This window comes from Crocodylus siamensis, chromosome 1 (assembly GCF_052110815.1).
Source record: "Crocodylus siamensis isolate JL-2025a chromosome 1, ASM5211081v1, whole genome shotgun sequence".
Lineage (NCBI taxonomy): Eukaryota > Metazoa > Chordata > Crocodylia > Crocodylidae > Crocodylus > Crocodylus siamensis.
The window spans coordinates 319,964,425-319,981,705 of record NC_143395.1 but is presented as its reverse complement, the minus strand read 5'-3'; the positions used below and the strand labels follow the sequence as shown (position 1 = coordinate 319,981,705).

At 44.2% G+C, this 17,281-nt stretch overlaps 1 protein-coding gene across 10 annotated transcripts in view; it reads left to right on the top strand.

The window, feature by feature from the left end:
• MBNL2 (muscleblind like splicing regulator 2) overlaps positions 1-17,281 on the top strand; it is a 165,096-nt gene that overhangs the window by 13,686 nt on the left and 134,129 nt on the right. For 7 of the 10 annotated variants that reach the window (XM_090023252.1, XM_090023222.1, XM_090023290.1 and 4 more), the window contains exon 2: positions 12,655-12,704. The gene's annotated coding sequence lies outside the window, so the exon portion shown is untranslated. Of the gene's footprint in view, positions 1-12,654; positions 12,705-13,571; positions 13,771-17,281 lie in introns of those variants that run through there. The other 3 variants (XM_090023262.1, XM_090023316.1, XM_090023232.1) reach the window with 1 other exon arrangement.

Genomic DNA, 17,281 nt, shown 5'->3' with positions numbered 1-17,281 from the left:
TATCCTCCCCTCCCCTATGTAGTAAAGACAAATTCGTCTAAAGATGAATGACCTACCTCTCTTCTACTTACTTTTAAGAAAATCTGTTTGACTCAGGCTAAAAACATACTACCAACTTAATCTGGGGCCAATTATCTAGGGTTTTGGCTTGCATCAGATCAGGCCAGGGCACTCATTTACATATGCAGCTTGAATGGCAGTTAACTGGAATTGGGGCCAAAATGTTAATTCAAATACTTCACAGGTACTTAGTGGGACAGTGATTTTATCTTTGTAGGATCCCAGGATATACATTTTTGTCCCAGAATAAACCAGTAGTCTGCTTTTAGACTTAGTTTCTATTAACCATCTGATGGCTTGTTTAGTCTGCTTGCCAAAATAAACTAAGGGGAGACAACCCTTTGATTAAGATGTATACCCTTCAGCAGCTACATAGCCAGTCAAGACTGGTAAATTAAGTGGCAGTTTAGAGGGAAATGGCAGCTAACTGCAGCTGTTACACAGCAATAAGACATACCAGTATGTATGTCTAAATTTTACATCTGAAATCCGTGCCACAGAAGTTTAATAGAGACTTTAAAAAATGTTTTTCTAACTATATAAGTTGGTCTAATAAAATATATCAGATTCAACCAAAGAATCTTGTCTGCCTATGTCCTTAGACCAACACAGCTATAACATGTACCCCTGTAATAGAGACTGTGTATTTTATAAGTAGTGAAAACAGTGCCTCAAGGATTTTTTTAATGTATTATAAGATATGCAAGTTGGATACATTGAGGGCCTAGACGCATTGGATAACCAACGTGTGTAAACAAGGAAGGTACATTTGTTGTATAGACTAACACAGGTCCAACCTACTGGAATCTACTATAGAGTTACCCAGGAGAAATAACTGGTATAAAACTACACTGGAGTAGCTGTCACATGTCCGTTAGGGTAGCTGTTTGCTCACTGTAATTGAAATATTTCCAGCTACCTAGTTGGGAGTGCCATAATAGTGGTTACTGAGGCAGCTACCATGTAAGTGCTGATCACCTGTATGTGCTAGTGTGGAGTAATTGTCTGAGATTTTGTACACCGATATAAGTTGCACCAATGTAAATGCACCATGATTGGGCCCTGAGTTGGTACCTTTTGCTAATAGAAAGGAAAAAAATGTGATTTGTTCTCTGTTATTTTTCAGTTTGGAGCTGAGTAGATAGCTAAGAAAATGTGGCTTTCAGATTTAATGGATCATTCAATAATCATCCATTAGGTCACTAGCCAGAAGATTCCTATTATTTGTTTCTAGTGCATGAATTTTATGCAGGGTTTGGGATAAGTAGGAGGCTGACAGTTAAAACCTTTCAGAAGATAGAAGCACAATTTTGTGGAAGTAAAATGAGTAATTGAAACACTTCAGAATGATGAAGTCGAGATAAATCTTGCTGCTGCTTCTGTTACCACGGTGGGGAGGAGAACATGCAGATCAGCTTGTGGGTCAGGAATTGGTGAACACAAGCAGAAGATGTACATGCCCTGGAACTAATGGGTATTCCTATGTACACTTGAGGGTATTTGCAGAGTTAGAGCCAGTTAATCCTCTCATTAGGTGGATTTCTCACATATTCCACCTGTAGCAGGTTTGAACAGACCCTGCCAGCTTGTGTCGGGAACAAGAAACAAGAGCTCAGTTTAGGAGTGGTCTCAGGAAGAAAGATACTTTCCTACCAGCTATGGAAGAACCCCAGAGTACATAACCCTGCTAATTCAGGATTTGTATGAAGGCGTGGATTTGCTGTCTGAAGAATCAGGAAGATTATGTGACATTGATCTACATTTAGTTTTTGAGATGTTTGGAAAGGGATTTGTTTTTTGCTACCGTTGTAGCCCATAAGGATGATAAATATATCTGCAGTGAAAGCACTGAGTTCTGTGTTATCCATATCTACTTCACTTGGAGGCCTCACAGAGATTGTTTCCTTATTGTTTTGTACTGTGCAAACACTGGGTTAAGGTGTCACCTAACAGGGGAAAGTTTCTATCCACCACTGGCAAATGGATCTGTCAAGTGTAGGCTCATTGATTTATTGTTTACATGGCTGGCTTAAATAGTATTTGCACTTTTACTACATGATTCATTACAAGTCATAAACGTGTGTAATTTTAATGTGCAACAGCTGAAGCTAGCAAAAGGTTTTGTTTTGGATTTAACTTTATGGCATGGCATCAAAGAAACAGGACAGTGTTTGGAAAGGTTTGCTCTGAAATGGGCAATTCCACATTGCTCTTGAGGAATGAGATTTACTGTTGTTTTTGTTTGTGACCTTTTATTTGTTTTTAGACTGACGTTTAAAAAATATAAACAGGATTTTCAGCTATAGTAAAGAATGTTAGGCTTCTTCTGTGACAGATTTCTTAGAATTCATAGACATTCGGGCTGGAAGGGACCCTGGAGGATCATCGAGTCCAGCCCCCTGCCTCTTGAGCAGGAAGTCAGCAGGGATCATAGGATCCCAGCAAGGTAAGCATCCAAATGTGTCTTGAAGGTGTTCAAAGTGTGTGCTTGAACCGCCTCTCACGGCAGTCTATTCCAAACCTTGGGGGCTCGGACAGTAAAGAAGTTCTTCCTTATGTCCAGCCTGAATCAGTCACGATGGAGTTTGTGACTCTTCGATCTTGTCATCCCTTGGGGCGCTCTGGTGAACAGATGTTCCCCCAGATCCTGACGAGCACCCCGATAAACTTATAGGTGGCCACCAGATCACCCCTGAGCCTGCGCTTTTCGAGGCTGAAGAGTCCCATGGCTCTCAGCCTATCATCATAAGGTCTGTTTTCCTGACCTCTGATCATACGTGTGACTCTCCTCTGGACTCTCTCAAGCTTCTCCACATCCTTTTTGAATTGTGGAGCCCAAAACTGGACGCACTACTCCAGCTGCGGCCTCACCAAGGCCGAGTACAATGGGAGAATGACGTCCCGGGATTTGCTTGAGAAAGATCTATGGATGCAAGCCAGCGTTTTCTCACTTTACTAGCCACAGCATCACATTGAAGGCTCATGTTCTTCTTGTGGTCAGTCATGACCCCCAAGTCCCTTTCATCTTTAGTGCTAACCAGTGTAGCACTGCCGAGCCTATAAACATGTTGCAGGTTTTTCCTCCCAAGGTGGAGAACCTTGCATTTTTCGGTGTTAAACACCATCAGGTTCTTGTCTGCCCATTTCATGAGCCTGTCAAAATCTGCCTGGATCACCCCCCTGTCATCAGATGTGGATGCTTTACCACAGAGTTTGGTGTAGTCGGCAAACTTGGCCAGCCCATGTCTGACACCAATGTCCACATCGTTGTTGAAGATGTTAAACAGTATAGGCCCTAGGACAGAATCTTGAGGGACCCCACTGGTGACTGCACACCAAGACAGTTGGCTTCCATCAACCACCACCCTCTGGGTCTGACCGTGGAGCCAATTCCCCGGCCAGTGGATCGTGGTGAGGTCAAGTTCGCAGTTAGCCAGTTTTGGCAAGAGGTGAACATGAGATACCAGATCGAAGTCTTTTCTGAAGTCAAGATATACGACATCAATCTCTTCCCCCTTGTCCAGGTGATAGGTCACCTGGTCGTAAAAGGAAATGAGATTGGTCATGCAAGACCTACCTGCAACAAACCCATGCTGGGTATCCCTCAGGAGATTGCTGTCAGCTAGTCTGTTAAGGATGGCTTCTTTGATAATCTTTTCCAAGACCTTCCCCAGGATAGAGGTCAGGCTGATGGGCCTGAAGTTTGCTGAATCTACTTTCCTCCCTTTCTTGAAGATAGGCACCACATTGGCCTTCTTCCAGTCTTCAGGCACTTCACCAGAGCACCAGGAGTTCTCAAAGATCCATGCCAGGGGCTGAGCTATGATGCTTGTCAGCTCCTTAAGTACCCTTGGGTGTAAACCATCAGGGCCGGCTGACTTGAAGGTGCCCATTTTGTCAAGGTGTTCCTTCATGAAGTCAGCTTAGATGGAGGGCAAGGAATCTCCCTCACCTGGGCCTCCCTGACCCACAGTGGACAGGGGTGTCCATGGGACTGGTGAAAAACTGATGCAAAGTACCCATTAAGCAAGTTTGCTTTTTCACGGGCATCGGTTGTCAGTTGTCCCTTCTGGTTTAGCAGGGGTCCAATGTTGCCTTTGCTTTTCCTCCGGCTCCCCACATATTTAAAAAAGGACGTTTTATTATCCTTGATATTTGTAGCTAGCTGGAGTTCCACCACAGCCTTGGCTTTCCTGGTTTGCTTTCTGCAGGTCTGGACCAGAGCAGAGTATTTCTCCTTGGTGATGGTTCCAATCCTCTATCCTTTGTAAGTCTTCCTTTTAAGATGCAGGAGGTCCGCCAGTTTCCTGGAGAGCCGAGGGGGCTGCTGTGCCCTTTTGCTGCCTTTCCTCTGAGATGGGATGGACTTTGCTTGCGCGTCCAGGATTGCTTCCTTGAGGAGCAACCACCCATCCTGAACTCCCCTCCCTTTTGGGTTATGACAAGCCTCCTTAGCTTGTCAAAGTCAGCTTTCCTGAAGTCAAGGACTTCTGTGTTACTGACTGACTTGCCAGCTTTACAGCAGATGGTGAAGGTTATCACCTCATGGTCATTGTCACCCAGCTTCCCTTTGATCATTAGGTAACTGATTAGGTTGTCCCCAGTTGCCAGTATGAGGTCGAGCAGCGCCTTACCTCTCATCGGCCGGTAGACTTCCTGTATCAGATAGAGGTCATCCAAGCACAAGAGAAAGTTTTGTGACAGCTCGGATTTGGCTGAGCCCTCCTCCCATAAGATGATGTCTGGGTAGTTAAGGTCTCCCATGACGACAGTGCACTGGGAGTGCGCGGCCTCAGCTAATTTCCTGGCAAACTCCTGGTCAAGGTCTTGACCCTGGGTAGGGAGTCTGTAGTAGACTCCCACCATAGTATCCCCTGTGCTGTGTTCCCCACAGATTTTAACCCAGAGGATCTCAAGTTGCTCACTGTGGGTGCCAGTGTCGACTTGCAGGGACGCGAAGCTTTCCTTAACGTAGAGAGGTACACCCCTACCCCTTTTGTCTACTTGATCCCTTCTGTACAGGGTATAGCTGTCTATACCTGTGGTCGAGTCATGGGTAGAGGCCTACCAGGTCTCCGTTATCCCTATGACATCATAGTTATTTGTGTTTAGCAGGAGGACAAGTTCCTCCGGTCTATTCCCCAAGCTCCTGGCATTTGTGTATAGGCACACAAGTGTTCCTTTGGGGGCCCTTGCCTTGCCTACAGATTGTTCCAGGGTGGGATCCCTTAAATGCCTTGACCTGCTGGCTTTGCAAGGATTGCTTAGCAGACCAGCAGTAGCAGAAGTCCCCCCATTCCCCGACGGGCTTAGTTTAAAGCTCGGTGGAGCAGGTCAGCCAGTCTGGCTGAGAAGAGCCTCCTCCCCAGCGGAGAGAGGTAGAGGCCATCCCTTCCCAGCAGCTCTCTGCCTCTCTCACCAAAGAGGGGACTGTGGCCATGAAAGCCAAAGCCTTCCCGATGACACCAGTGCCTCAGTCTTTGGTTGACTACCTGGATCCTCCTCTCCCTCCTCAGCCCATAGCCTGAGACAGGGAGGATTGACAAAAACACCACCTGCACCCCTAGACCCTTAAGCCCCACTCCCAAATCTCTGTAGCAGCTCATGACCCAGCTGGGAGCGCTCCGAGCCATGTCATTGGTGCCCACGTGAATAAGGAGAATGGGATAGTTGTCAGTAGGCTGGAGGAGTTTAGGGATCTTCTCCACAGTGTCTCGGATGTGGGCTCCCAGGAAGCAGCAAACTTCTCAGGCTAAGGGGTCAGGGCAGCAGATTAACCTCTCAGTCCCCCCTCAGGATGGAGTCTCCCATGACAAACACTTTGTGTTTTGTCTTGGGGAGAGTGGGGATGGTAGCTACAGTAGTGCCTGTGTTGCCTGCAGGAGCTGGCAGCTCAGCAGGCCCTGCTGGGGCTGCAAGAGGTTCGTGCCTGCTGCAAAGCTCCAGCAGACTGGGGGCCTTGGTGCAGCAGGCCGTGGGGCCCGTGACCACCTTGGTCCAACCCTGTGGCTGGACAGAACGGGAGGTCCCTGGGTCCTCCCTTGTCCTGGAGGGAGACCGTGGTCTACCCTCCGTTTCCTGGGGGAGAAGGGCCTGGCAGTAGGAGTCGATCTGCTCACAGTCCCTGATGACACGCAGTCTCTGGACTGCAGCCGGAGCTCCTCCAGCTGGCATGCCAGAGACCCCAGTAGGGAGCAGACCTCACAAGGGGAGGTGGCCATGATCCCAGGCCCCAGAGCCTGGAAAAGTGACAGGCAGCCCCTGCAGCCTAGAGCCAGAGGCTCTGTCTGCATGGAGCCCAGAACCATGGGCTCTGTCTGGGTGGCCATCTCTGAGGGGCCAGGGAGGGCCACAGACTCCAAGGGGACCCTTGGGGTGCGGCGCGTGCCCATCTGTGTCATGCCACTGGTGGCTGGGACTGTCTACCCTGGGGGGCTCACAGGCAGGGCCTCAGGCCGTCCCATGCACCCTTCTGTGCAAACTCCCACACTAACTCATGCGCCAGGCCTAGGAGCATGCCTGGTTGCATAGCTCCCTGGGGGGCTGGGCCAAGTAGGAGCTGGGGGGGGGGACCCTCCTCGGCCCACTTAGCCCGCTCCCAGCTCTCTAGGTCCCTCCCTCCGTGGGCCTCTGCTTACCTGGGGCAGGCTGGGGGTCCTGGGGTCTCACTGGGGTCCCTGGGCTCACGGGGGCACAGCAGGTTTACACCAGCATGTCTCGCACCGTGGATTGAATCTTTTGCTTAAATCTGTAGGGTCTAAACTGATTATGGGGGCTTACTTTTTAGGGATTTAGTTATGTATGCATCCATTTAGATGTAAATGGATTCAGCAAAAAATCAGATGGCCTACTAAACCCTCTCCCCCTCCTTTTTTAGTAGGGTTAGAATATTGTAGTAGCTGTAATGGTCCAGGAAGGATTTTTCTTGTATTTTTTTTAAATTGGATCAACCAATTATGATCTTTATATTAGATGAGAGAGTGTTAATACACTTTGTAGATGGAGCCAATGTCCAAATGTAAGGACTAAGTTTTAGCTGGTTAACTGCATTGAATATGCACTTCATTTCTTTCCAAGGAATCCTGTTGTTGAGGTGGGGCCCAAGATGAGATAAATTACTAAGAATGCAGTCCCCTTTTACCCCAGCAAAGGTGCCGAACCTTTATTTTTTTTATAGGTTTTTGTATGTGTTATCAGTATCCTTGTAGTTTTAACAGTGAATTTATAAACCAGATTTAGAAGTTAGATTAAGTTTGACAGTGTTTTTTCCAGCTTCTGTTCTTAGCCTACTGGCACACCATGGAGCTTCTAGTGCTAGGAATTTTTTTTTTCTATTTTTTTCTGTCAATACCAGAGTTACCATATTTCCAGTTCTAAAAATGAAGACACTTGTTGGGGAGACACTTCATTCCCGACCCAAAGCCCCTCCATGTCCTGCCAGTGCCCCTCACTCCCAACTCACAGTCCCTCATCCCCCCAGGCTATGCTGGTGCCCCTCAGTCTCAACCTGTAGGCCCCCATCCCTGCTGGTGCCCCTCACTCCTGACCTGTAGCCCCCCAACCTTGCCAGGGCCCTTCACTCCTGACCTTCAGCCCCCTGCTCTCCTCAGCCCTGCTTTAGGGGTCCCCCAGCTACCTCCCTCCCAACCAGGCTGGAGCGTGGCAATGCTGATTAATGCAGGGAGGCAGCAGAGTAATTACAGCCCTGATGTGGGCAGGAGAGAAGAGGGGAGACCTGTGGCACCCCCTGTTCTGTGCTGGGGCTCCAGTGCCATACCAGGTGGCCTGGCCATGCCCCTGCCCCCCCCGGCAGAGTCTCCTGGCCAGCTTGGCCACAGAGCTTCCCGCTGCCCCGGAACGGCCCCCCTACCCCTCCTGCCCTGCCTCAGCCCCAGCACCTAGACCCTGTCCCCCTCCTTCTCCCTTCCCGGACAGTGTCCAAGCCCTAGCTCCATAGGCTTACCTGCCTCTCTGCCTGGCTGCATGCCACCACATGCGAGTGGAGAGATGCATGTGGTGCCCCTTGCCTCCCATCGCCCTCCCCCTGCTCCCACAAGTGGAGTGGAGCAAAATCTCGGGTATTGGTTTGGATTTAAAAAAAACTATTGGACAGAGATTGGAGATTCCAAAAAGAAAAAGTGTCTGGGAGAACCCAGACATATGGTAAGCCTTCTTCTCTAGAGGTAGGAGCAGTGGGAGAGGTAGGAGCAGTGGGAGAGCTTACAGCAGCAAGATTCTGGTAGCCACTGCATTGTGCATTATGTGCTTGGTGAGTAGATTTAGACAGCAGGGCTTAAAATGCCAGCAGCTATCCAGAGTCCTGTTTCTGTTGGTACTCCCTCCCTTACTGCAGAGAGGAGCTGTACCAGTAGTTGTATTGGGAGGCTTCAGAAAGAAAATTCTAGTACTGACACGTTTTCTACTACTGTTCATTCCAAAGTAATGAATAGGAAAAATGTGCATGTTTGATATCTGTCTTTTATTGGACCAATTGCCCAAGAATGTTCCATTATTTTATGCAAATGATACCCATGCCTCTGACAAGCTCATATATAGCAGATACAATAGTATGCCAAATGACAGCATGTCCTAAAGCCACTTGTTGCTGAATGCAGTTGCTTTTCTTCTCTCAAAGCTCCTTCCTAATCAGGAAATCTCATACTATTTATGAAACTCAAAAGAATAGCTTTCTAAATGGCCTTATGGTCAAAACTGGATAATATGGCTCCTCTTTATATCACAGGAGGTCAACAGGATTTTATCAATGGTGGGCTAAATCAATGCTGTTTGGCCCTAAAGCAGGCCTGAAATTAACCATTCGTTACCATTCACACCTGTTCCAGACTGCCACTGTGGGCAAGATCCAGCTTGTGACATGAGCAATAGGTTTCCCACCCCTTGTTATAACATGTTTTGCCTGTTACCCCAGCTTCTGTCATCAGTGGCTGACTACAGTACATAATAGTGAGCAGCTCTGAAAGCCAGTGGGAGGTGGCCATCAGAATGGACGGGCCCTGTGCCTCTATCTCTGTGGGGCTCCTGGCACTCCAGCTGGGAGTACCATGTGGAGGCACTGAGTGCGATGGCATGTGACTGGACAGCTGGTGAGTGGGGAGGGAGCTCCTGCCTGTAGTGCCCGGAGCTGCACATGGCACGGTGGGCCCACCTGGCTGATGGCACATGGGTGTGTGTATGCCAGCGGGCTGGGCCAACTCTGTGCCACCATGTGCAGCTTCTGGGACTCAGCCAAAGCCATGCGCCACCAGGGGGCTTTGCCTGCCTTGAGCCATGAGCACCCCAAGGGCCCACTGTCTGTTGCTGTTACTGGTGGCAGGGGCTGTGTGCCATGGGGGGGGCATGTGGCGGAGGGCTCCATGCCCCCACCCCCTCACCCACAGCCACTCACAAACCTCACACCCTCCACAGACTCCCACATCCACACCCCTGCCCACACCCACCCATAATCGTACACCCACACCCCCCACAGACCTCCCCCAGAAGCCTGACACACACCATTGCCCACACCCCCCACACACTCCCACACCAGCTCATACACATGACTGCACCCTCCACAGACATACATACCCACACCTCCCACAAATCCCACACACATACCCCCCACAGTCCCTTAGGCTAAAATAGAGCAAAAGTTGTAGTTTGGAAGTACATACTAGTTGTTAGCCTGTAACTGTTACCTCTGCATGCTTTTATAGTGATACAAATGAGCTAAACTTACAGCTAAATGAGCTGCAAATTTTACTGTCAATGGAGGACAGTTACAGTTGCAGTGATTTTTGCAACTTTTATACTGCTGCAGGAGTAGGAAAGGGAAATATTTAGAGCATAATGGCTAATATTCTCTCCCTATCAATAATCTGTTCCCTATCCCAAATTTGTAGTGGTTAAAAGTTACTTCTGTACCATCTTCACAATCCACTGGGATCACTCCCAGTTAGTGCAGTGCCTGGGCATTCTGCTATACTTCAGGTATGTTTTTACATTATCTCAATCATTATTTAGAAAAATGTGTCCCTTAGAACCAGCAGAGCTTTTTTGTGTGCTTCAAGGCATAGATTGGCTTTTTCTTACTCTTGTTGTCCCAGTATTTGACACTTGGATTTTCTTCACTTCGCTGGAAGAGTGTACCACTCTGCTATGCTTTTGTAAATGGAAAGAACACGTTCTGGTATGTGTCATCACATTAACACCCATGTAATTCATTAGCAGGGATCCTGGTTTTCTCTGGTAGGAAATCCAAAATTCTCTGATTAAAAAATAAAAATCCCAAATACTCCAATTAAAAAACTCAGAATCTATGTTTTTCCGTGATTAAAATGAAACACCACTATATGTAGCTATATAGATATATATCTCGATTGATTAATCTATATGTATTAATTGAATGCAATGTTTTATTGATATATTTACAATTTTAAAGCAATTTGGAAGCCTAACAGTGCCTCAGTCATTATAATAAAACAAATTCTAAATACCTATACATTTCTGGCATTTGATTTTGGTTTTTTTGATCATGGAAAATCAGCGCTCCCTATGCCCCCTTTACTTACCAGGATGTGGGTCCAGCTGCAGCTGTCTCCCCCACCCCCTTGCTTTGTGGTGCTGAGCAGCCCTGATATGCCAGTGCCCTGCCCCTGCCCATGCAATTGCCCTTTACTCCCAACCCACAGCCCCCCTGCCTATGCCATTGCTCCTCTCTCAAGCCACAGCCCTAGCTCTGCTGGTGCCTCTCACTCTCAACCCAGTCTCCCACCCCATCGTGCCCCTCACTCCCAACCTGCAGCCTACTGGCCCTGTCGGTGCTCCTCACTTCTGACCCGCAGCCCCCCAGCTGTCTCTCATCCTGCCCAGCCCCTTGCAGACTCACTGGGTGGTGGTCTGCAGGGACACAGTGGGGGATGGCCTCCAGCACAAGGTACATGAGGTGCACCACATGTAGTGGAAGCACAGGCAGTGGCTGCAGCACCACATGCTCCTCCGTGTCATCAGCTGGGGCTGGGGCATGGCAGGGAGGACCAGTGCAGTGGTCTACAGCAGCAACATTAAGCCAAGCTTGGCTGTGGTCTAGGCTATGCTGTGGGCAGTGGGAGGAAGGTAAGGGGCTGCAGGAGGTCTCTTTCCCACCTAGGCCGGAGCGCTGTGACTGCAGTGCCTCTGGCTCATGCAGGTGGTGGTGGAGTGAGTCTGGCCCCTATGTAGGCTGGAGGAAGGAGGAGTGTCTGTGGCACTTGCCCTCCCCAGCCAGGGGCTTCCACTCTGTGCCAGTTGGCCTGGCCATGCTCCCTCTCTCCCAGATTTGGGGCCTAGTTACTGACATCTAGCATAGTGATGCAGAGTGTCTTGCTGAGCACCTGTATCTTTAGGCTAAAATAAACTCAGTTTCTCTGGGGTTGACTCATGTACGCAGTTCCATGTAGGGGCTTTGAGGAGACGCTCATTGTGGATGAAATCCATGGAGACTTTAAATGAAAACCTTTAACCAATATTTACTATATACAAACTGAATTTTTCAAAGTTTTTTTTAATATTGTGGCCAAAATGCAGATATCACAGGAGTATCAGAAAATACATTTCTTGCATAAAGGCCAGTTTCCTGGCCAGATTTACTAGCATGCTTCAAAGAAATCATGGTGTTAGAGCTCTTCAAAGAATCCATTTATAAGCATGGGATATCAACAACTGTTTCCCTCTAACCTCAGTCTTAAAAATAGGGGAACTGCTTTACATATGCTTTTTAAAAATTATTTTAAAGCAGAGTTTCAGCCTGGGAATTTTTAGTCCTAATGGTTAAAGTTTGACAAAATTATACGAGTCCAAATACACAAGTAGGAATCACCTTGGGAGTCTCTGTTAAGTGGCACTACCAGCTCTGCTTGAAGACTGTCTTTGGTGACTCCCCAAAATTGAAAGAATAAGCCAGTCTGTTAGTTTTTTGTAACAAAAGGGAATATAGCAGAATGGAGAAGGATGATCCAGAAAGGAGACAAAGGTGGCTAAGGAAGGGAAGAAGGCAGAGTTATGCAACAGCCAAAAAGCTGTTGATGATGGCATGAATTTGATGCAGTAGAGGGGAGAGAGCCAGTGTAGGGACACAAAGAGAATGTGTGATGTGATTGCTTGATTGGCAAAGATTGTTAAAAAAGCTATGCATGGAAAGGGTGCTGTTTGGACTATGGGCAGGGCAGTATAAATTTTGGGGAAGCCAATGAAGTTGCAGTAATTAAGATGAAGCCTGAATGAAAGATTTTGCTGTAGGGTAAAAGGGGAATTAATTTAGGAAATGCTTCATTTCAACTATGCAAAACTGTCAGTTGTAAACAATGGGGCCTTGGGCTTGAACTATGAGATGAATGAGAGCTTTGTTTCTGCCTTGTCTGTTCATATGTTTAAACTTATCTATCATGCAAAATATTTCACATTTTTTCCCCCTGAAAAGTATATATATTTGTTTACAGTGTGAGACTGTTGTTGAATTCTTCTATTTTTATGTACTTCTTTTTGCTGACTTGGAAGTAGTGTTTATTTTTTCATTTGTTCTTTCCTTATTTAAATTAATTATCTCTTTTGCTTTTTCAGTTGCAGTAAAACATTAAGGGTGTTCTTGCAGATTTTGGGCTTCAAAATGAGTAAGTCTATATGTGGTTTAGTACCAAATTATAAACTGCCCCATGTGTAAAGTACATTTGGTCATAATCAAGGTGCTATAAATCTGATTTAAAATGAGATTTGCCACCTCGTAAGTAGTATTTGTGCTTACACCTGGCTATGAAAGAGCAACAGTTATATGTTAATCAAAGTGAACATAGTTTGGCTACAACTCTGTCTGCCAGGTATATATTGAAAAGATAATATACTAACTGCAGTTTTGGTAGTTGTTTTTTTTTCCACTGTAAAGTGTTCCAGAACTGCAGGCTACAGTAGTTCAGAAAACCTTGTGAAAGATGTAGCACATATATACTACAATTACTTCCAACCCTAAATGATTATGTTTGCAGCAGTTACATATAAACATATTTATGTTTGAGTTCACATAGGTGTGCTTCAGTTGTACTTTAAATAATCTTGAAGGATGTATTAATTTGGATTATAGTTCATGATTTAATCTCAGTAGCACAACACAGAGCTTTACTCATGAATTTTATTTTATTTACTGCAACATGTATTTGCAGCTAACAGAAGCTCTTAAAAATCGTACTGCAGGCAAATATTGACTGGATGTGTACTGGCATTATTTCTGTTGCATATCAGCTATTTCATGATTGTGTCACTTCACCTCCCCAGTAAAACTGTTTTCCTGGGTGAGGGAAATTCCTTGTTCATCAGTATGGATGCATTGTTTTTACACATTAGAAGTGCTGTGTTGCCTTGTCAATCATCCTACTACAACCAGTTTAAGACCAGTGGAACTGACGAACTTGTATGTGATTGGTTACCATATGTTGGGAGGGATTTGTTAGAAGGAAAGGTTGCAGTCTTTCAGCAACAGAGTTCAGGCTGCCTCTGCTTCATCATCTGAGGAAAAATCCCCAGATAAGGCATAAGGCTTTCAGAGCACAAAAAATAAAGAGCAGTAGTTATTTTATGTGAAAATAGCACCTTATAATGAAGCAATGGAGAAGATGTGGTCGTTTGATTATAGCGGATGTTTCCGTTTACATTGTAAATATGTCAAATTAGACGGAGCTAAACAAGGTAGGAGGATCATTGTCTTATATTGAATGTTTAAAGAGTTTGCTGCAGTATGCTGCATACCATATGTGTTGGCTGGGGGAGTCAGGGAAACAAGGTTTCCCAATGCATATTACCTCCTGGAGGGAGACATGAATTTTATCATGATTTTATTTTTTGAGTGAATTAAAAATGGAAATAGTTCTTTTCTGAAACAGAACATGAGTATATGTATGTGTTATTCAAAATAAAACATTTAAAATTAAAAATAGGTCGTTATATTTCAAAAGTACTGTTAGCTTAACTGGATTCTTAGCTGGGTTCTCATTTGATAACATTTATTAGATATAATACAGACAATCAGTTAACTTAAAATCAATAAAGTTTACAGCAGACGTGTTTGATGATTAAGCTAAACAATGTCCAATTCTATGTTAAATAACTGCCAATATAATATCTGAATTAAAAATATGATGCTATATTTTTTTAGATTGGAAGCAGGGTTTCAATGAAATTATGACACCTCATTCCACTGCAGCTTGTAAGGAGTATAGGTATTTTTTGAATACACAATACTTCCCTGTGTTCTTAAAGGCAAGCCACTAAAGAGTTTTGATATTGTAGTTTAGTAAAATGTTTTCCTTGCCATTTCCAGGTCTTTGTTTTATGCTCAAAAGTAAAACCTTTAAATAAAAACAGGGAAAGCAAGGTTTATAATACTGCAATTATCTGCTCTTTATGCATTTTTAATGAGAACACACAGCCAGCAGAATAATTTAATGAGCAGCCTAGCTTTTAAAGCAGTGTTTTCACTGTGCTGAACCATATCAACTTTCTTGGCTGAGAACTAGCAGCAGGAAGCAATGGAGATTTATGTTAAATGGTGTTGGCAACAAGAAGGAAAAAGGATTTATTTGGGACAGAATTCTGTTAAATTTTGCAAGGAATGGGGAGTTCATACCTGACTGTGAGCCCTTGAAAGCAAGGATCTAAAGTAAACTTCACCAGAGCATTTCAATAAGGGTATGTACACCATGTCTAATCCTGTGAGGTGCTTAGCTTTTTCAACTTCCATTGACTTTAATGGTGCTCAGTACTTCCCAGGGTCAAATCCATAATTACTACAGGAATGAATCTACTGTCTTTAACAGTATTATACACATCCAAGGTGTAGTATATTTTTGGGAGGGCAAGCGAAAACTAATTCTAGTGTTAGGAAAAGCAATAAATATCTCTTTCCTCTAGTATCCATCTATGCATTGGTATGCAAAGCATCATTAACTGGATAGTAGAAAAATCAATGTGTAACTTGAGGAACTACATAATTAGTGTTTTAAAGAAGAAAAATAAGAGCGTTCTTGCGCTTATTTTACACTTAGTAACAGTGTAATTTTAAGCAGACATTTTAAATAATTTTCCTAATATGAGTTTAAACTATTGTTTAGAAAAATGCATCATTAAATAGATTCTTCTAGACTCACTAATTTGTCTTCAAGGAGAAGTACAGGACACTAGCTCAAAACTTCTGATGTCATCTCCCAACTCCTGATTCACTCTGTCCTTTTTTCAGGTTTGGCACAAGTAAAAAAAAACCTTATAAAGCAGCAGGAGCTATAATTTTGGCATGCCATTTCTTCTAAACCTGTAATTTTTAAATGCTAAACTTATCCAAGTTATTCTAACAGTATGCCACTTAAAGAAGAAAATGATTTATGAGACAAGATATAAATAGCTCCATCTTTTCCAACCAGCAAAATATAATCTAACACAATTTAAGCCTCACAAATAGGATTTTTCATACTGAGCTTGCAGACAACCTTCCCCCCCCCCCGACATTCACAGACCTTACTATCTTCCAACTATAGGTTTTATTTTGTGATTTTAAAATAATTTACATGGAACTGCATATAATTACCATTCTTTTTCTTATTTTACAAAGTTATGCTAACTAAAGATATTGCAAAAGAATGAATTTTCCTTTAGAAGTTAATGCAGAATCAAAAACACAAAGGGAATGAAGTAAAGCAGAAGTAAAGTATGGAGGAATTTTAAAAACATGTCAAATAATGTATCTTGGTATTAAATTTATCTTGAACTGGATTCTGATACATTTTTCTCTCCAAGGATGTCAGTGGAGGATTACTTGTGGAGTAACATGTACTGTTGCATACTGATGTATGTGTAAAAATGCTGAAATCTGGCCCTTTAGAAATAATAATTAGTCTCTTTTTATACCTTGACTATGATCGGACCATTTTTAATCAGGTTCTTTGATTCTGTAAAATGCTAGTTCCTGGTGGGATTAACCTTGGCCTGTGGTGGTATACTGATGGAGATTTTTTTTTTATTTACTATCAAAAGATTTTAGAATACACTTCTTTTTGTGTAAATGAAAGTAACTAACAAAAAAGGTGCTGTTAATACAGTTATGCATTTTAGGTACATGAGGCTGTATCCCATCACATCTCTAAATGGATTATCTCTAGCTCCAGAATATTTTAGGAATAATTCAAACTGAATCCCAGGTTAATTGTGGAAGGTTTCACTTCCATGTTGCTATAGATTTGTGGGACATTTTATTTTGCCTCTTCAAGGCAAAATAAATTAAACACAAATATAGATTTAATTTCTGAGATTATCTAGATGTTGAATAAATTTAAAATTCAAATAATACATTTTTGAAATCATTTCCTCTTTCTGGTGTTTGGAGTTCAGGGTCGCCTTTTTTTTCCTACAAGAACAAGAAAGATTCATACTGTTTTTAAAGACCAGTGTTTGTTTATTTTTTTAAGAATGTCATGGTGGGAGACGCACAGTTCATTACCAGATTTGTGGACAAATCTACCTCTTGCCTCAGAATTTGATGGCAGAACCTAAATTTCCCTTTTTTTCCCTTTCCCTTGGTCCTTATGGTTATAAAGATAATGTTTCAGTTGGCATGACTTATCTGCAAACAGACTGAAATAAAAATGAGAGTGAAATAGATAGCTGTCACTCAGGGTGCCAACTCTGAAACCTGATTTAAATGTCAGCAGTATTAACTATTTTATTATTGATCATTTTAGTAAACATTAAACTAATCTGCTGATTAATTATTACTGGATGGAGTGACAGCTCTGGGTTATTGGATATCTGGTTATTGATACAAGAATTTCAAGGACCCCTTTTAAAAATAAATGAACTTTTCATGACCCCCTCCCCCCACAACCCACTTTCAAAGGGTGGAGAGACATCTTCCATCCAGAGTCCAGCAGTGCCTTCACCCCTTTCTTGCTTTTGCAACAGGGTGAGATAACTCCAACCTGGCTGTTAAAACCTCCATCTATCCTTCTGCAAGCATCTATAGCGGGGGGGGCAAAATGTATCCCGCGGGCTGGATGTGGCCCACCAGGCCATTCTATCTGGCCCATGGAACCCCTAAAAATGTAGAAAATGATATCCACCCCTGGCTGCCTGTCATGTGGCCCTTGATGGCTTCCCAAAACTCAGTAAGCAGCCCTCCACCCAAAATAATTGCCTGTCCCTGATCTGTAGT